Below are 21,598 nucleotides of genomic sequence, written 5' to 3' on the forward strand. Positions count from 1 at the left end.
AACCAGGCTAGGGCAGAACACTTAAGAGGGCCTTGGGTGGGGATGTGAATCCGGGAGAAGAGGAACACCAGATCCCATGCAGCGCCAAACGCATCCGTTCCACCCTCTAACACAGATGAGGCACGTCGCCCATGTCCCTGGACACTGGATGCACAAGAACAGTCATCAGATGGTTACTGCTCCCATGGCCTGATGTTTTCTAATGGTCTTAATTCAGGCCATGGAGAAAGTCCTTTACCACCAAGCGCAAACTGTCATCGAACTTAAGTCATAAAGGATGTTATGGGGGAAATTCTTGCAACACATACATAAGGACTTCTATTTAACTAATTAGAATAATGATTACATAATTGACATTCCTGTTTTCATAAGGTTTTGTTTTCTACACTGGAATGGCTTAAGAAAAAGTTGTCTATTTTTGGTTTTATTTTACACTTTCAAAAGAGAGGGAACAGAAAGAAAAAATGTGACTAACTGCCCAACATTGGAGCCCAGCAGGTACAAAAGTGGACTTCTTTGACTCTAGGTCCATCAGATTTGGGGGAAGTTTCAGTGCCTAGGGAAGGTTAGTGAAGCCTGTTACACCCCCAATCCTACAGAAAGAATTCTATAGCTAATCTATCACAGTGTTCTAGCAAAGCATATGTTGAAAACTACAGGCTTCAACCTAACATCTAAACTTTTAAAAGTAGCATTTCAGCAACAAACAAGCTCAGAGAGCTCATCACAGAAGTGAAATAACAGAACTACTGCTCAGATGTCCAAAAAGTCAAGCTGCTGCCCTCAGCTCCGCCCACTGGAAGGCTTAGGCAGACACGTAAGGTGGTGGTGGCTCCTTGGCAGCACCATTCACAGTGGTATCATCATACAGGGGTAGTGTCATTGCTGGTAACGTAAACCAGGACATCGGAGGAGTTCCTGGCATTGATAGCAGTTCCAAAACAGCTAATCAAGTAACCCTTAAAAGTCAAGATAATGCTAATAAACAGAAGAATAATAAGGACCAAACAGGTAGGATTCACTGACATGACATCATCTCTGTAGGGAAAATTAGGAGGCAGTTGTCGTATGTATTCCTGAATGCAGTTTGGATAAACAAGGACAGTGATTGCAACCAAGGTATTCAGGGCAAAATTAAAGATCTGGTAACAGAAGAATGGGAGGATCTAGGCTGTGTGTTGCTTGTATGCTCCGTAAGTAGCCAATAGCACATATCAGGATCATGAGAAGAGAAATCGCAATGGCAATGCACATGTAGTTCCACATGGCTGGGGAGGCCTTAGGATCACGGCAGAGGGTGAAAGGCACTTCTTACCTGGCGGTGACAAGAGAGAATGAGTTACATCCTCTAATGTTATAGAAAAGGCTTCTAGACTCCCTTACCCATGGTTTACCGAATGTCTTACTTAGATGTCTGATAGAAAAAAATGCTTAATTATAACGCTTTATAAATCATCTAAAATTCAATTATATTCCAAATCATCGTCATATTAGCATTTTATTTTAATTCGTTGAGAATCCACTGTATTTAAAGTTCTGGATGTGGGAATATTTAATAATTTGGAAGCTCTGAAATCTATTTTTTCTCCTAGAATCTTGACACCTCTAGTTATCTAGTTGCTCAAGCCAGAAATTAGGTGGAAACCATCCTCTTTCCCTCACCTCTTATATTACTGATCTATTGTTGCAAAAAAATGACCTCAACATTTAGCGGCTTAAGATAATATGCATAATTTCATAGTTTCTGTCAGTCAGGAATCTAGGGATAGCTTAGCTGAGCCCTCTGCTTCACAGTCTCTCACAAGGCTATAATCAATTGTTGGCCCAGGTCTGTGGTCTCATTTGAAGGCTCAGCTGGGGAAAGATCTGCTCCTGGTTTCACTCACATGATTGTTGGAAGGATCTAGTTTCTTTCTTTTTTTTTTTTTTGAAATTCAGCTTATCAGTCTTTTCTCTCAGGGTTAGTAGGTTTGGTGTTTTGTCTAAGAAATCTTTGCCTACCTCTTGGTCTCAAGAAATTCTTTTATCTTCTTTTACAATAGAGCTGTCTGGGCTGGGCATGGTGGTTCACACCTGTAGTCCTAGTACTTTGGGACAGGAGGTGGGAGAATCACTTGAGGCCAGAAGTTCAAGACTAGCCTGGGCAACAAAGTGAGACCCTATGTCTACAAAAATAAAAATAATAAATAAAAGATAGAAGTTTCTGTGATAATGGTAATGTTCAATATCTTTCCCATCCAATATGGTAGTCCACCAACCCCATGTGGCTGTGGAGCTCTTGAAATGTGGCTAGTACAACTAAGGAAACGATTTTTAATTTTATTGAATTTAAATAGTAACATGGGGCTAGTGGCTGCCACATTGGAAAGCATAGTTCTAGACTCTATATTATTTGATTTTTCACAAGTAGATCTACAACCGATCGTGGATTATTTTTATGTGTAAGGTATAAAGGTAGAGGACAGGATTTATGTTTTTCTATGGATATTTAATTAACCCATTTGTTGAAAAGATCATCTTTCTCTTAGTGAATATTATTAGTATTTGTTGTAAATCAGCTGAGCATTTATACCATTGTAGAATATTATACAGCTTTTAAAAAATAATAAATTAGAAGGCAGAAAAATATGAGCTCACGTTCTGTAGTAAAATTTCTTAGGGTCAAATATTAGCTCCATTCCTTACTAGCTGCACACTTCTGGGCAAGTTACTTTCTCTTCCTAAGCTTCATGTCCTCATATATCAAATGAGGATAATAATAGCATTTATATATTTCTTGTGAGAATTAAGTGCAGCAATTCTATGTGAAATTAATGGTTACCATAAAGCATTCATTGTCAACTACTAGTTGTTAGCTATTTATCCTAACTTGGCCCAATCTGGAGCCCTATCCAGCAAACATTGATCTAATGAAGCAGCGATTAAGGAGTAATATATATTTATTGATATTATAAAATATTTATTATATCTGCGTGTGTATATATATACATATATTCCTATTTTGAAGTTACATCATAAATGCACTAATAATAGTAGTCAATATTAACATTCATTATGTCTTACTAAATGCTAGTTCCATTCTAAGAACTTTACATGTGTTAACTCATATAATCTAAGGGGTAGATGCTATTATGTCATTTATTGATAAGGAGATTAAGACACAGAAGACTTAGCTAATTTGCTCAGCTAAAAAGAAAAAGCAGATAGGACTTCTGGTTTCCAGTCTGTCATGTAAGGAGTTTGTACCTCATTATTCTGTCCTAACAACAAGTGAAAAGTTGCACGAACTGAAATTTAACAATTATTTTTAGGTCCATCAGAGAAGTAAGGTCATGGGGCAAACCATTGTCCCAGAATTTGGAAAGCCAGGGAAATACAGAGAATTAAGTGCAACTTAACCCAAGCAGAAACCTCTGCAGGAACCGGTGCTGGGGTAGGAAAACCTAAACTATAATTCACAAATTGCTGAAGGCTTAGTGTGGAAAAGTTGGAAAGTTAAAAATCCTGGTGGTTGGTGGGGCTCAGTCTTACAGGACCCACTCTTTTTTGAGTTTACCTCCAGGAGCTCTGCCAGGTTCTCACAGTGAACACTAGAGGAAAATCCCCTACTGCTCTGGCAAGGGGAGGAAAAAGTAATCATTTTTAAATACATCACACCTTCTTCTTGCCCTCAAGAGAAACTATTTTTTATCAACCTATTGGGGTTTATCGGAGCTTAAGTGAACTGGGGAAGGGAAATACCCAACTTCAGCTCCCCTTAACCATCCTGTCCCACCTACAGAGAGGGGGACTGGAAGCACTTGTGAAGTTTCTAGCCAAGGGGCATAGGCTCATTAAAACACAGCGACCTAATCATAGGACTGTAGAATGCTTCCCCTCCCCTGACACCTTACCACCATTATCACTAAAAGCCTATTTACCATAGTTTATTTTCTCTATTACATTGTATACAGCATGTAACAAAAAATTACATGGCATACTAGAAGACTAAAAATACAGTTTGAAGAGACAATGCAAACACTAAAACTAGACTCAGATATGCCACAGATGTTGAAATTATCAGACTGGAAATTTATTTATTTAATTTTTTTGGTAGATAGATTTTACTTTTTTATTTCAATAGGTTTTTGAGGAACAGGTGGTGTTTGGTTACATGAATAAGTTCTTTAGTGGTAACTTCTGAGCTTTTGGTGCACCCATCACCTGAGCAGTGTACACTGTACTCAATGTGTAGTTTTTGTTTGTTTGTTTGTTTGTTTTGAGATGGAGTCTTGCTCTGTCGCCCAGGCTGGAGTGCAGTGGCGCAATCTTGGCTCACTACAAGCTCTGCCTCCTGGGTTCACGCCATTCTCCTGCCTCAGCCTCCCCAGTAGCTGAGACTACAGGCACCCGCCACCATGCCCGGCTAATTTTTTTGTATTTTTAGTAGAGACGGGGTTTCACCGTGTTAGCCAGGATGGCCTCGATCTCCTGACCTCGTGATCCACCCACCTCGGCTTCCCAAAGTGCTGGGATTACAGTCGTGAGCCACCACGCCCGGCCCCCAATGTGTAGTTTTTATTCCTTGCCACTCCCCACCCTTTCCCCCAAGTCGCCAAAGTCCAATGTATCATTCTTATGTCTTTGCAACCTCATAGCTTAGCTCCCACATATGAGTGAGAACATACAATATTTGGTTTTCCATTCCTGAGTTGCTTCACTTAGAATAGTCTCCAATTCCATCCATGTTGCAGAGAATGCCATTATTTCATTCCTTTTTATGGCTGAGTAGTGTTCCATGGTATACATGCTCATCGATTGATGGGCATTTGGGCTGGTTCCATATTTTTGTAATTGCAATTTTGCTACCTAAACATGCATGTGCAAGGATCTTTTTCGTATAATGACTTCTTTTCCTCTGGTAGATACCTAGCAGTGGGATTGCTAGATCAAACAGTAGAACTACTCTTATTTCTTTAAGAAATCTCCACACTGTTTTCCATAGTGGTTGTACTAGTTTATATTCCCACCAACAGCGTAAAAGTGTTCCCTTTACACCACATCTACGCCAACATCTATTATTTTTTTATTTTGTTTTATTATGGCCATTCTTGTAGGAGTGAAGTGGCATCGCACTGTGGTTTTGATTTGCAATTCCCTGATAATTAGTGATGTTGAGCATTTTTCCATATGCTTGTTGGCCATTTGTATATCTTCTTTTGAGAATTGATCAGACGGGAAATTTAAAACAACTATGATTTATAATCTAAGGGCTTTGTGTTAGTCCACTTAGTGTTGCTACAAAATGATACCTGAAACTGCATAATTTATTTTTTATTTTTATTTTTTCGAGATGGAGTCTCACTCTGTCACCCAGGCTGGAGTACAGTGGCACGATCTCGGCTCACTGCAACCTCCACCTCCTGGGTTCAAGCAATTCTTCTGCCTCAGCCTCCCAAGTAGCTGGGATTACAGGCACCTGCCACCATGCCCAGCTAAGTTTTGTATTTTTTAGTAGAGACAGGGTTTCACCATGTTGGCCAGGCTGGTCTCGAACTCCTGACCCCAAGTGATTCACCCATCTTGGCCTCCCAAAGTGCTGGGATTACAGGTGTGAGCCACCATGCCTTGCCTATTTTTTTAAAAAGAGGTTTATTTGGCTCACAGTTCTGCAGGCTATAGAAGAAGCATGGCATCAGCATCTGCTTCTGGTGAGGGCATCAAGCTCCTTCCACTCATGGTGAAAGGTTAAGGGGAGCCAGCCATGTGCAGAGATCACACGGCCAGAGAAGAAGCAAGAGAGCAAAAGGGAGGCACCAGGCTGAAAAAGAAATGGAACAGAATATCCAAGAAGTGTGGGGCAACTACAAAGGTATACGTAATTTATGTGTAATGAGAATACCAGAAGGAGAAGAAAGAAACAGAAGAAATATTTGAAGCAATAATGACTGAGAATTTCTTCAAGGTAATATCAGACATTGTCTTAGTTTATTTTGTGTTGCTATACCAGACTGAGGCTGGATAATTTACTTAAAAAAGAGGTTTACTTAGCTCAATTTTTTTTTTTTTTTTTGAGACAGATTCTCACATTGTTGCCCAGGCTGGAGTGCAGGCACAATCTTGGCTCACTGCAACCTCTACTTGCTTGGTTCAAGTGATTCTTGTGCCTCAGTCTCCTGAGGTGCATACTTCCACACCTGGCTAATTTTTGTATTTTTAATAGAGACTGGGTTTCACCATCTTGCCTAGGCTGGTCTTGAACTCTGACTTCAAGTGAGCCATCCGCCTCAGCCTCCCAAAGTGCTGGGATTACAGGCATGAGCCACTGTGCTCAGCCTACTTAGCTTAATGTTCTGTAAGCTAGGAAGTTAAGGGTGTGTGGCTTCTGGCAAAGGCTTTTGCGCTGTGTCATAACATGGCAGACAAAGTAAAAGGGGAAGTAGACACATCCAGAGAGAAAACCCAAGGGGCATTCTGGCTTTATAATAACCCACTTTTGAGGGAACAAATCCATTTTCTCAAAAATGAATTTAGTCTCGCCAGAGTGAGCACTCACTTACTCCCACAAGAACAGCACCAAGCAGTTCATGAGGGATCTGCCGCCTTGACCCAAACACCTCCCAGTAGGTCCCATCTCCCCACACCACCACAATGAAGATTAAATTTCAACACAAGTTTTGGCAGGGACAAACAAACCATATTCAAACCACAGCAGACCCTAAGCCACAGATCCAAGAAGCTCAGAAAACTAAGCAATGTAAGTGTGAAAGAGAAAAAGAAAGAAAGAGACTATACCTAGGCATATCATATTTAAACTGCATAAAATCAAAGGTAAAGAAAAAAATCTTGAAAGAAGTCAGAAAATAAAATGTTAACTATAAAGGAGTAAAGATGAGAATTACATCTGACTTCTCTTCAGAAACCATGCAAGCGAGAAGAGAGTAAGGAAATATGTGAAGTGTTGAAGAAAAAAAAACACCAGTCTAGAACTCTGTATCCTGATAAATTATCCTTCAAAACTGAAGGAGAAATAAAGAATTTCTTAGACAAACAAAAATTGAGGGAATTTGTTGCCAGTATAATTGCTTTGCAGGAATCGTGAAAAGAAATTCTTCAGAGAGAAGGAAAATGATGTAGGTCCAAACCTCGGATCTACATAAAGAAAGGAAGAGCTTAAGAGAATGAATAAGTGAAGATAAAATACAACACTTATTTAAAAAAATTCTTAATTGATATAACAAAAGGTTTGTTCAAAATAATAACAATGTATTTGATGCTTAAAGCTTATGTATAAGTGGAAGGAATGACAGTAATAACACAAGGGATGGGAGGGAAGTATTAGGAATATCTTGTTATTATAAGACATTTGCGGAGCAGGTGCACAGGCAGCTTCTAGTGTGGGTGACGAGTGGTGGCCAAAGCAGGGGGACAGCAAGGGACACTCAGGCGGAGACCATGGTGGATGGCCACTTGGAACGGGCTGTCAGGCGCATCGTCAAAATGGAAGTGGACTATAGCGCCACAGTGGATCAGTGCCTACCCGAGTGTGAGAAGCTGGCCAAGGAAGGAAGACTTCAAGAAGTCACTGAAACCCTTCTCTCTTTGGAAAAACAGACTCATTCCGCTTCTGATATGGCGTCTACATCCCAAGTCTTAGTTGCAGTAGTGAAGATGTGTTATGAGGCTAAAGAATGGGATTTACTTAATGAAAATATTACGCTTTTGTCCAAAAGGCAGAGTCAGTTAATATAAGCTGTTGCCAAAATGGTTCAATAGTACTGTATTTATGTTGAGGAAATCACAGACCTTCCTATCAAACTTCAATTAATTGATACTCTATGAATGGTTACCAAAGGCAAGATTTATGTTGAAACTGAGTATCCTCGACTGACTAAAACATTAGCAACTATAAAATAACAAAATGGTGATGTGAAAGAGGCAGCCTCCGTTTTATAGGAGTTACAGGTGGAAACCTATGGGTCAATGTAAAAGAAAGAGCAAGTGGAATTTATTTTGGAGCAAATGAGGCTCTGCCTAGCTGTAAAGGATTACATTCGAACATAAATCATCAGTAAGAAAATTAACACCAAGTTTTTCCAGGAAGAAAATACAGAGAAATTAAAGTTGAAGTATGATAATTTAATGATTCAGCTGGATCAACATCAGAGATCCTATTTGTTCATTTGTAAACACTACAGAGCAATATATAATACTCCCTGTATACAGGCAGACAGTGAAAAATGGCAGCAGGCTATGAAGCGTGTTGTACCCTATGTTACCCTAGCTCCTTTTGACAATGAACAGTCAGATTTGGTTCACTGAGTAAGTGGTGACAAGAAGTCAGAACAAACTCCCAAATACAAGGATCTTCTAAGGCTTTTTACCACAATGGAGTTGATGTGTTAGTCCACACTTGTGGAGGACTATGCAATGGAATTAAGAAAAGGTTCCCTTGAGAGTCCTGCAACTGATGTTTTTGGTTCTACAGAGGAAGGCAAAAAAAGGTGGAAAGACTTGAAGAACAGAGTTGTTGAACATAATATTAAAATAATGGCCAAGTATTATACTCGGATAACAATGAAAAGGATGGTACAGCTTCTGGATCTATCTGTTGATGAGTCCGAAGCCTTTCTCTCAAATCTAGTAGTTAACAAGACCATCTTTGCTAAAGTAGACAGATTAGCAGGAATTAACAACTTCCAGAGACCCAAGGATCCAAATAATTTATTAAATGACCCGTCTCAGAAACTGAACTCATTAATGTCTCTGGTTAACAAAACTACACATCTCGTAGCCAAAGAGGAGATGATACATAATCCACAATAAGGGTCTTAATGCTTTTAAAAAAGAGTTAAAATTGAAAGTCATTTTTTTTTAAAAAAAGACTGTTTAAAAAAAAAAGACATTTACATTACCAGCAAAACGATACGGTGCTATTTGAAAACGGGCTGGATGTAGTGGCTCACAAGTGTAATTCCTGAACATTAGGAGGCTGAGGTTGGGAGTCTGTAATCCCAGTACTTTGGGAGGCTGAGACAGGAGGATCGCTTGAGCCCAGGAGTTTGAGACCAGACTGAGCAACATAGGAAGGCTGTATCTCTAAAAAAAATAAAAATAAATTAGCTGAATGTGGTAGCTTGTGCCTGTGGTCCAAGCTACTTGGGAGGCTCAGGTGTGAGGATTGCTTGAGCCCGGGAGGTCAAGGCTGCAGTGGACTATGATTGCACCACTTTACTCCAGCCAGGGCAACAGAGCAAGACCCTGTCTCTAAATGAATAAATAAGTAAGTAAATAAATAAATAAATAAATAAATAAATAACTCGGTGGTATTCTGTTGTAGCAGCACAAAATGAACTAAACAGTGGAGAATACAGTATATGGAAAAATATATGTGCATGTGTAGGGGCAAAGAGCATATGGAAACTCCTTTCTACTCGATTTTGATGTGAACCTAAAACTGCTATTAAAAAATACATTTTTATTTTTGGTTTTTCACTCAGGTATTCTGGCTCCACTGTCTATGGTTTTGCTTTTTTGGTTTTTTGTTCTGTTTTTATGTTTTGTTTTGTTTTTATTTTTTTTGAGGCAGTCTCACCTCACTTTGTTGCCCAGTTTGGGGTAGTGCAGTGGTGTGATCTTGGCTCACTGCAGCCTCTATCTCCCAGGCTCAAGCAATCCTTGCACCTAGGTCTCCAGGGTAGCTGGGACCACAGGTGTGCGCTACCAAGCCCAGCTAATTTTGTATTTTTTGTAGAGACGGGTTTTTGCCATGTTGGCCAGGCTGGTCTCAAAGTCCTAAGCTCAAGTCATGTGCCTGTCTCGGCCTCCCAAAGTGCTGGAATTGCTGCCATGCATCACTGTGTCTGGCCTCTAGGTGTCTATGCCTGGCCGCTAGGTGTCTATGTTCTTTTTGCTTTTTTTTTTCTTTTGAGATAGTCTCGCTCTGTCGCCAGGCTAGAGTGCAGTGTTGCATACTGCAACCTCTGCCTCCCGGGTTCAAGCGATTCTCCTGCCTCAGCCTCCCAAGTAACTGGGACTACAGTAGGCACACACCACCACACCCAGCTAATTTTTGTATTTTTAGAAGAGACGGGGTTTCACCATGCTGGTCAGGATGGTCTCGATCTCTTGACCTCGAGATCCGCCCGCCTCGGACTCCCAAGTGTCTATGTTCTTAATCATGCTTCCCAGGGTGTGTGTGTATGTATGTGTGTGTGTGTGTGTGTGTATGCGTGTGTGTGTATGTATATGTTTGCTTGAGCAAAGAGAAGGCTGTAAACTGACATATATGAGGTAGTAGTCAATGAATAACTTGGGTGGGAGAAGATATTTTGGGCTATGTCTATATGAGTTAGAATGTTTTCAACTGCACGGAAGAGAATACTTGAGTAACAATGGCTTAAACTAGGGCTTTCTAACTTTACGGTGTGGATGAATTATCTGAGGATCTTATAAAATTGCAGGTATGAATGTGGTATATCTGGGCATAACCTGATATTCTGCACTTCTGACAAGCTGTAGTAAGCTGTTAGATCCTGCTGCTGCTGGTCCAACACTTTGATTAGCAGGATTTGAATAATGAAGACATTTTTATGTTATACAATAAGAAGCCCAGAGCAGATGGAGGACAGGTGAAAGGAAATCTCTTGAGTGTATACCTGCTGTGTACATCATTGTGTACATTTCTGTTGGGTATACACCTACGAGGGAAATCACTGTGTCTCCAAGTAGGCATATACTTAGCTTTTGTGGATGCTGTCCAACATTGTCCCCAAGTGATTGCATCAACTTACCTACGTAGCATCAGCAGGGTATGAGAGATGTGGTTAATGCACATCTTTTTCATTACTTAGTATCATTAGTCTTTTTTTTTTTTTAACCATTCTGGTGGGTATGTAGTAGTATTTCATTATGGGTTTAATTTGCACTTCCCCGATGACTAATGAAGTTAAACATTTTTTCATTTATTTATTGGCCAATTAGACATCTTATTTTATTATTTTATTATTATTATTTATTATTTTTTGAGACATAGTCTTGCTCTGTCGCCAAAGTTGGAGTGCAATGTCGTGATCTCGGCTCACTGCAACCTCCACCTCCCACGTTCAAGTGATTCTCCTGCCTCAGACTCCCTAGTAGCTGGGATTACAGGCGTGTGCCACCATGCCCAGCTAATTTTTTTGTAGTTTTAGTAGAGACGGGGTTTCACCATGTTGATCAGGCTGGTCACGAACTCCTGATCTCAGGTTATCCACCCGCCTTGGCCTCTCAAAGTGCTGGGATTGCAGACGTGAGCCACCGTGCCCAGCCTAGACATCTTATTTTATGATGTATTTGCTCAAGTCTTTCGCGCATTTTTCTTTTGAGTTACTTCTCTTTTATTGATTTGTAGGACTATCCAGAATATATATAAATAACTCTAATCAATCAATATAGTTTCATTTTAAAATTTAAATCTTTGATCCATTTCGAGTTCATCCTGATGGAGGTATGGGCCCAACTTAATTTTTTTTTCAGGTGGTTACTCAGTTGTCTCAAACAAATACCATATAGTCTGTCTTTGCCACATTAATTTGAGATGCCACCTTTGTCAGGTAATACACTCCCATGTGTATGTGGAATATTTTTGGGCTTTCAGTCTTATTCTGTTTGTTTCCCAGATACAAATGCAATTTTATGTACTTAACATTTTTAAGGTGTTTAAATATTTAGTAGAATAAGTCTCATAGTTTTAAAGCTTTCCAGGCTATTTTAATTTATTTTTCCATCTGAACTCAAAACTAGTTTGTCTTATTCTAAAATTAAAAAAAAATTTATTGGTACTGAGACAAATTTATAAATTAAATTAGGGAGAATTAAAATCTTCATGATGTTGAGTTTTTCTATTCAACATGATTACACATCTCTTATTTGTTCAAATTTTAGCTGGTGTCCTTCAATGGTGCATAAACTTCTTTTGATATGCATGACTGAGCTGGTGGGAAAATGAAGAAAATCTCTGAGGCAAAGACACTATAAGAAACTCAGAAACCAGAACGGTTATTCAGCATTAAAATCAAACTTTTCTTTGAACAGGAGACAGCTTAGATCCCAAGCAAGGTGTGAGGTTAGTGTTGGGATACTTAAAACAAAACAAGGTCCTTCATAGATTATCATTTTGATTAAGAATCTAGAAAACACCTAGGGGGCAGTGGCTCATGACTGTAATCCCAGCACTTTGGGAGGCCGAGGCTGGTGGATCACCTGAGGTCAGGAGTTTGAGACCAGCCTGACTAACATGGTGAAATCCCGTATCTACTAAAAATACAAAAATTACCCAGGCATAGTGGCGGGCGCCTGTAACCCCAGCTACTTGGGAGGCTGAGGCAGGAGAATTGCTTGAACCGGGGAGGCAGAAGTTGCAGTGAGCCAAGATTGTGCCATTGCACCCCAGCCTGGGTGACAGAGCAAGACTCCATCTCAACAACAACAACAAAAAACTAGACTCTAGAAAACACTTCACAGAAGATGGGAGAAATATTGTTTGTGTCAACTGTGTTTCTCAAAGGAGGGAAAAGGAAAAAAAATAATTTGAGAATTCTTAATAACTCACCTTCAAATGGGGTTGTCTTCTACGAGTTAAAAAAAAAAAAAATCCAGCCAGGTGTGGTGGCTCACACCTGTAATCCCAGCATTTTCGGAGGCCAAAGTGGGAGGATTGCTTGAGCCTAGGAGTTTAAGACCAGCCAGGGCAACACAGTGAGACCCTGTCTCTACCAAAAATCTAAAAGTTAGCCAGGCATGGGTGGCACGCACCTGTAGTCCCAGCTACTCAGGAGGCTAAAGTGGGGGGATCTCTTGAGCCCAGGAGGTCAAAGCTTCAGTGAGCTGTGATTGCACCACTGCACTCCAGCCTGGGTGACAGAGTGAGACATTGTCTCAAAACAAAAACAAAAACAAAAATGAAACCCCAAAAAACAAAAAATAACAGCAAAAAAACCCCAAGCCAAAATGTTAGGTTAAAACAGTTCCGGGTTGGTAGTTCCTCCAATTTCCAAAAGCAAAAACAAATTTTCATTGGCCACAGACATTCTAATCCTCATTGTAGTGGGTTGAAGAGTGTCTCCTTAAAATGTGTGTCTACCCAGCACCGTCAGAATGTGACCTAATTTGGAACTAGGTTCTTAGCAGATGTAATTAATTAAGGATCTCAAGATGAATCATCCTGGATTTAGAGTGGGCCCTTATGACTGATGTCCTTATCCTTACAAGAAGAGGGGAGGAGGACACAAAGAGTCCTCTCTGTGAAAGAAGGCCACGTGAAGATGGACAGAGAAATTAGCATCATGCTGCCACAAACCAAAGAATGCTACGAGCCACAGAAGCTGGAAGAGGCAAGGATGGATTCTCCAGAGAGCCGTCAGAGGAAGCATAGCCTTGCTGGCATTTTGATTTCTGTGAGAGAATAAATTTCTGTTGTTTAAGCCCTCCAGTTTAATTTGCTATGGCAGCCCTAGGAAGCTAGTACACTAGGTTTCAAGGGATTTACACATATAAAATTTCAAGGACCCTCATTTCATAATCCAAAACCATAGAACACACGAAGAAATAAGCCATGATAAGCAAGAATGAGCAGAGATAACAAACTGCAGAGAACAACCTCCAGTATAGGCCTTGGAATGGCCAGTGTGGAATATTAAATAAGTATGCTTAATAGTTCTAAAAAAATTAGAAGGTTATGGAAACTATGATGTAGGTATAAGAGATTATCAAAAGGGACAAGGAGGATTAGAAAAAAATGTATAACTTCTAAAATACAGAATATGTGATGATTAAAACTAGAAACAATTTATGGGCTAAATAGTATATAAAATGTAGCTAAGGGCCAAGCACGGTGGCTCACGCCTGTAATCCCAGCACTGTGGGAGGCCGAGGTGGGTGGATCACAAGGTGAGGAGTTTGAGACAAGTCTGACCAACATGAGGAAACCCCGTCTCTACTAAAAATACAAAAATTAGCCAGGCCTGGTGGTGCGCGCCTGTAATCCCAGCTACTCGGGAGGCTGAGGCAGGAGAATCGCTTGAACCTGGGAGGCGGAGGTTGCAGTGAGCTGAAAATTATGCCATTGCACTCCAGCCTGGGTGACAGAGTGAGACTCCGTCTCAAAAAAAAAAAAAGTAGCTAAGGAGGAAACTAAAAAAACTGGAAGATAGATCTAAGAAAGTTACTGAAAATAGAGCACTAAGAGATTTAAAAAATTAAAAATAAAGACATTAAAGACAGGATAGAGTGAAAAGATTTAATATACTTCTAATCAGAGTTCTAGAAGGAAAGACTGGGGGTTGGAGGAAGGGGAGGTGATATTAAAAGTGAAAATGGTTGAGAGGTCTATAGAACTGAAAAAGATACAAATCTTTAGATTGAAAAAGCAAAGGCTGGCATGGTGGCTCACACTTGTAATCCCAGCACTTTGGGAGGCTGCAGTGGGCAGATCACTTGAACACAGGAGTTTGAGACCAGCCTGGGGTATATGGTAAAACTGTCTCTACAAAAAATACAAAAATTAGCTGGATGTGGTGGTGCATGCCTATAGTCCCAGCTACTTGGGAGGTTGAGACAGGAGGTTCACCTGAACCCAGGAGGTCGAGGCTGCAGTAAGCTGTGGTTGCGCCACTGCATTCCAGCCTAGGCAACAGAGCGTGACTCTGTCTCAAAAAAAGAAAGAAAGAAAGAAAATGGTAAAATATTTTGATAAATGTAAAAAACAGCCACAAAAAATATTTTGGAGGTAGTTTATAATCAACATGTGATGGACATCTATAAACAAAAACATGGAAGATAGGTGGGAATAATTCAGAGAGGATTTAAAAAGTTAAGACCTGGTGTAATGACTCATGCCTGTAATCCCAGTGTTTTGGGAGGCCAAGGCAGGAGGCTCGTTTGAGGCCAGGAGTTTGAGACCAGCCTGAGCAACATAGCAAGACCCTGTCTCTACAAAAAAATAAAAAAATGAGTTGGTTGTGCTGACACATGTCTGTGATTCCAGTTACTCAGGAACCTGAGGTGGGAGGATCACTTGAGCCCAGGAGTTGCAGGCTGCAGTGTGCTAAGATCATGCCACTGCACTCCAGCCTAGACAACAGAGTGAGACCCTGTTACTTAAAAAAAGAAGAAGAAGAAAAGCAAAAAATTAAGGTTCCTGTTTTGTTCAGAAGGAAAATAGTAACATTAGCCATATTTTTCCTAACAAAATCTAAAGTTAGTAGTTTGTTTTTTTAACAGAATGTATAGCTAATGATAAATGGAAATATTAAAAATTTAAGATTATAGGTGAATATACAATATTCATTATAATGTTTCTTTAGACTTCTCTGTGTGTTTGAAACAGTTCTTTTTAATTATTTATTTGTTTTTTTGAGAAAGAGTTTCACTCTGCCACCCAGGCTGGAGTGCAATGGCGCGATCTCAGCTCACTATAACCTCCGCCTTCTGGGTTCAACTGATTCTCCTGCCTCAGCCTCCTGAGTAGCTGGGATTACAGGCGTGCATCACCACGCCTAGCTAATTTTTGTATTTTTAGTAGAGATGGGGTTTTACCATGTTGGCCAGGCTGGTCTTGAACTCCCAACCTTGGGTGATCCGTCCACCTCGGCCTCCCAAAGTGCTGGGATTACAGGTGTGAGCCACTGTGGCTGGCCAAAAAATTTCATAACAAAATATTGGGAGGCATAACCAATGATGACATATCTTTCAGAATAGCTAAAATGAAGAAGACATAATATCTAGCAATGGTGAGATTGTGAAGCAACCAAAACTCATACACTCCCAGTGGGAGTGTAAACTGGTCCAACCACTTTGAAAAACTCTTTGACAGAATCTATTAAAACTAAATATATGCATAGTCTATGACTAGAAATTCCACTCCTAGATGTAATATATATTTAATAGGAATCAAGTGCATCAAAAGATACACAAAAGACAACTTTATCTATGATAGCTAAAAACTGGAAATTATTCAAATGCCCAATAAAAGTAGAGTGGATACATGAGCATATTCAAGTGATGAAATACTACATGTCAATGAGATTAAATAAAGCTGCTGCTATGTCCAACTGTGGGTGAATTGCATTAACCTAATATTGAGGGTAAAAATCCAAAGACAAAAGAGTGCACACTACCTTATTTTATTCATATAAAGCTCAAAAACAGGTCAAACGAATCTCTGGTATTAGAAGTCAGGTTACTGGTTTTCTCTGGGAAGGTGGAAGAGGAAGCACATTCACTTTGTGATATGTACATTTGATATGCTTTTCTAAATCTAAAAAAGACTATTGTTTTAAACATTTCAAGATAATTTCGGAGTCTATTAGCCTATGGTAATTTCAAAAGAAACACTAGAATAGTGGCTCATGCCTCTAATCCCAGCACTTTGGGAGGCTGAGGTGGGTGGATGACCTGAGGTCAAGAGTTCGAGACCAGCTGGCCAACAGGGTGAATACAAAATACAAAATTACTAAAAATACAAAAATTACCACTAAAAATACACAAAATTAGCTGGGTGTGGTGGCAGACACCTGTAGTCCCAGCTACTCAGGAGGCTGAGGCAGGGGAATCTCTTGAACCTGGGAGGAGGAGATTGCAGTGAGCCGAGATCACGCCATTGCACTCCAGCCTGGGTGACAGAGTGAGACTCTGTCTCAAAAAAAAAAAAAAAAAAGAAATGAAAGAAATGCTAGAGTGAATCCCTAAGGTGTGGTGAACAATTTTCCAGTTATTTTGAGGAAATTGAGGCTAAAGGACACTTGAATCTGCTTTGCTGCTGGAGCCCTGGGAGGTGTTGATCTCAAAGGTGTTCCCTGGGCTCCACAGAGCAAGAATAATAAGGTACAGTGGGATGGCTGAGATCTTCAGAGGAGAGAAACCTGAGGTAGCCTCCCATGGCTCTGGAGTAGGTCATGGCATGGCCAAAATTTCTATGTCCCAGGGAGAATATTAGGTTTCTGAGCCAGAGAGTCCTATCAGGCTCATCCCTAGTATTCACAGGGTCTGGGGCAGGAGTACAGATGAAGGCCTATTATATGTTTACATAGAAGTTATAAGTCAAACTAACCACTGTCAAATGAGTTATATGCTTCTGCTTGACAAATATGCTTTTATAATGACCTTGAAGGCCATAATGCACATTGAGTTCTAGACTTGTACATGGCCATGGTGGAAGGCCAGTCCCCAGTTCCCAGATTTTGCTCTATCCCTTTTCCCTCCACCCTGGGAATGCATGGACACCCCTGTCCACATGTCCAAGCTTCATCCGTGTCTTTGCAGACAACTGCTGTACACACCAGAGGCACAGTTTGCCTTCAGGAGGACCACTTGGCAAAGAGGTCAATACCAGCCCTGGAAATAGACTCAGGATCATTAATGTAGGGAATTATATCGGGAATTATGGGGTCTTGGCTATCCAGTGTGTGTTCTAGAAGGGCGGATGGGTTTGGTCTCTAGACAGGAGGGCACCGCCTGAGGAAGGCCAAACTGGGAGCTGGTAAAACACAGGGTCCACTAGGGACCCTGATATGGTTTGGCTGTGTCCCCACCCAAATCTCACCTTGAATTGTAGCATGGGAGGAACACAGTGGGAGGTAATTGAATCACGGGGGCTGGTCTTTCCCACGTTGTTCTTGTGATAGTGAGTAAGTCTCAGGAGATTTGATGGTTTTATAAAGAGGAGTTCCCCTGCACAAGTTCTCTCTCTTTGCCTGCCACCATCCATGTAAGACATGACTTGCTCTTCCTTGCCTTCTGCCACGATTGTGAGGCCTCCCCAGCCATATGGAACTGTGAGTCCATTAAACCTCTTTCCTTTATAAATTACCCAGTCGTGGGTATGTCTTTATTAGCAGCATGAGAACAGACTAATACAGATCCCCCCTCTAGCTAGGGTATAAGGAATAGTGTAGGTCCTTGTGCCAATGAGGGAATGTCTCAGACTGTACAGCTATGAAATAGGACTTTGGATGCCTCAGCAAACACTAGTCTTCATGCCTGGAGACCACATGGGACTGGACATTCCTGCACATGTCTGTGTAAGACAGGACTCCAAGGATCAGATGTCCTCTCAGGCTACCCCAACTCTGTGATTCTTTGAAAACTCCCTAGAAATGAAATGACACCTTGAAGGGAATTACAGAGGAAGAAAATAACCTTAACTTTTTGAATGTTCTCCAAAGAAAATGAGGAAAATTTCTGAAGTGATGGAGTTTCCCATGAATTTACTGGCAAACTGCAGCTAAAAGAGAGAAATTAAGTTCAGAGATGGAAAATCAAAGTTACTTTTTTGCATGCCTGAGTCTTGTGCATTGAAAGTTCATACTTAATACACATTTTATCCATGCTGCTTAGGTCTACTATGGTTTTAAGATTCATCCACTTTTTAGAGGCTGGGCATGGTGGCTTACACCTGTAATCCCAGCACTTTGGGAGGCTGAGGCGGGTGGATCACCTAAGGTCAGGAGTTCAAGACCAGCCTGCCCAATATGGTGAAACCCCATCTCCACTAAAAAATACACAAATTAGCCAGACACGGTGGTGTGCACTTGTAGTCCCAGCTACTTGGGAGGCTGAGATAGGAGAATTGCTTGAACCCAGGAGGCAGAGGTTGCAGTAAGCTGAGATTGCACCACTGTACTCCAGTGTGGGGCTACAGAGTGAGACTCCGTCTCGGGAAAAAAAAAAAAAAAAGATTTACCCACTTTTTAGAACACCTTGACTCATAGTTCATGTCCCTCTCATCACAGGGAAAGGGGAAGAAGTTCACCAGTTTTGTCTGGTTAGAAGATGGAGAAAGAGGGAGGAGAAAAGACCATGTATGTTACACATAGATCACCCAAGAGGTATTTCAATCAGTGAACTGGTGAACTCAGTTGTTCATCAGTCACTGGTTCTTGTCACGGTGAACTCAGAATACGATTTTGACCCCAGTTGTTCACTAGTTCACCAGTTCTTGTCATGGTGAACTAAGAATACGATTTTGCATTTAAAATGTGTGATTTTTTGCGGTGGGGGGACAGGGTCTTGCTCTGTCGCCCAGGCTGGAGTGCAGTGGCACAATCTTAGCTCGCTGCAACCTCTGTCTCCCGGGTTCAAGTGATTGTCCTGCCTCAGCCTCCTGAGTAGCTGGGATTATAGACATGTGCCACCATGCCCAGCTAATTTCTGTTTTAGTAGAGACAGGGTTTCACCATGTTGGCCAGGCTGGTCTCAAACTCCTGACCTCAAGTGATCCACCTTCCTCGACCTCCCAAAGTGCTGGGATTACAGGTATGAACCACCATGCCTGGACTAAAATGTGTAAATTCTATCCCAAATTCCCAGGACATACATATAACTAAAATTAGACATCTTGGGATTATTTTTGGGGGGGAACTGGACAATATGAAACAGGATAATGGTGAAGGAAGACTGACGTTGCTATGGGCTAGTAATGGACTTGCTCGCTACAATAATTAAAACAAGATGCTATTGGCACAAGTAGCTTCATCAAACAGCATAAAACCCAAGAAAACAGGCCAGGTGCAGTGGCTCACAACCGTAGTCCCAGCACTTTGGGAGGCCAAGGTGGGAGGATCTCTTGGGTCCAGGAGTTCAAGACCAGCCTGGGCAACATAGTGAGACCTGTCTCTACAAAAAATAAAAATTAGCTGGGCACGGTGGTGTGTGCCTGTAGTTCCAAGTACTTGGGAAGCAGAGGCGGGAGGATCTTGAGCCCAGGAGTATGAGGATGCAGTGAGCCATGACTGCATGGAGCCACTGCACTCCAGCCTGGGTGACAGTGAGACTCTGTTTCTAAAAGCAGAAGCAGCAACAAGAACAACCCTCCAAGAAAACCCCAGGAAAACATTCTGGCCAATATTAATCTGTGCAGTACAATAAAGAATGCTGTTCAAATCAGTGTGGAAGGATAGCTTTGGGGTGAACTAATGCCAAAATGCACTCAGGATGAAATAAAAAGTTGCATATAAACAATAAACCATAACATAACTGAAAGAAAATAGAACTAAATAGTTTTATGATTTTAGTTAGTTTAGATAGATTTTGTGAGTATAGCAACAGTCAATGTTGTTTATAATGACAAATTGGATATAACTGAATTATCTAATAATTGCAATTAGATAATGGATTATGATACATCAATTCAATAAAATGTTACTGACATAGAAAGATTTTTTTATGATGTTAATTTAAAAATAAGCTATCAAAAAGTAAGTACAACTTAGTCTTATACAGAAAGAAAGGACAGAGGCTTAAAAAAAAGAATGTAGATGTGGGCTGGGCGTGGTGCCTCACGCCTATAATCCTAGCATTTTGGGAGGCTGAGGTGGGTGAATCACCTGAGGTCAGGAGTTTGAGACCAGCCTGGCCAATATGGCAAAACCCCGTCTCTACTAAATATATAAAAATTAGCCAGGTGTGGTCGTGGGCGCCTATGATCCCAGCTACTCGGGAGGCTGAGGCAGGAGAATCGCTTGAACCTGGGAGGCAGGGGTTGCAGTGAGCCGAGATTGCACCACTGCACTCCAGCCTGGGGGACAGAGAGAGACTCCGTCTCAAAAAAAGAAAAAAATGTAGACATTAGTTAACATGTGGTTATCTCTAAAAGCTGAATTTATTTACTTTGTGTTCTCCTGTTTCTTTTTTTTTCTTTAATAAGGAATTCCCTCAGAAAACCCTAAATTCTTTAAGAGATGGGGGGTCTCCCTATGTTTCCCTGGCTGGTCTTGAACTCCTGGGCTAAAGTGATCCTCTTGTCTCAGCCTCCCAAAGTGCTGGGATTACAACTGTGAGCCACCAAGCCCAGCCAAAATTTCTATACGTGGCTTCTCTTACTAAGCAATGCTTACTACTTTTAAAACTTAATAGATGGCTGGGCACGGTGGCTTAGGCCTGTAATCTCAGCAGTTTGGGAGGCCGAGGCAAGCGGATCACAAGATCAGGAGTTCGAGACCATCCTGGCTAATATGGTGAAACGCTGTCCCTACTAAAACTACAAAAAAAAATTAGCTGGGTGTGGTGGCAGGCGCCTGTAGTCCCAGCTACCTGGGAGGCTGAGGCAGGAGAATGGCATGAACCCGGGAGGTGGAGCTTGCAGTGAGCCGAGATCACGCCACTGTACTCCCAGCCTGGGGGACAGAGCGAGACTCTGTCACAAAAAAAAAAACAAAAAAAAAACCCAAAAACAAAAAACACTTAACGGATGCAGCCTTATGAATAAGAGACGAAAAACTAGGAATGAGCCAAACATCCCTCAAGGGGTAAATGGACACACAAAATATGGTAGACCCATCCACAAATATGATTCCTCAATCGAAGAGAATGAACTACGGGCACACGTTACCACATGGATGGACCCTAAAAAACGTTGTTATGTGAAATAAGCCAGAGGCAAATTACCACATGTTGTATGATTGCATTTACATGAAATATCCAGAAAAGACAAATCTACAGAGACAGAAAGTAGATTAGTAGCCTGCAGCTGGAGGTTGGACCAAGGGTTAACTGTTAGGAGCAGAGAGATTTTATTGGGGAGATGGAAATGTTCTGAAATTGGATTATGTTGATGATTACACAACTTGATACTAGAAATCAC

At 41.0% G+C, this 21,598-nt stretch overlaps 1 long non-coding RNA gene and 1 pseudogene across 1 annotated transcript in view; one reads left to right on the plus strand and one right to left on the minus strand.

The window, feature by feature from the left end:
- LOC129058551 (uncharacterized) overlaps positions 1-21,598 on the minus strand; it is a 38,279-nt gene that overhangs the window by 1,739 nt on the left and 14,942 nt on the right. The window lies entirely within an intron of this gene.
- LOC100460590 (26S proteasome non-ATPase regulatory subunit 12-like) lies at positions 7,435-8,828 on the plus strand (annotated as a pseudogene).

This window comes from Pongo abelii, chromosome 2, assembly GCF_028885655.2.
Source record: "Pongo abelii isolate AG06213 chromosome 2, NHGRI_mPonAbe1-v2.0_pri, whole genome shotgun sequence".
NCBI lineage: Eukaryota > Metazoa > Chordata > Mammalia > Primates > Hominidae > Pongo > Pongo abelii.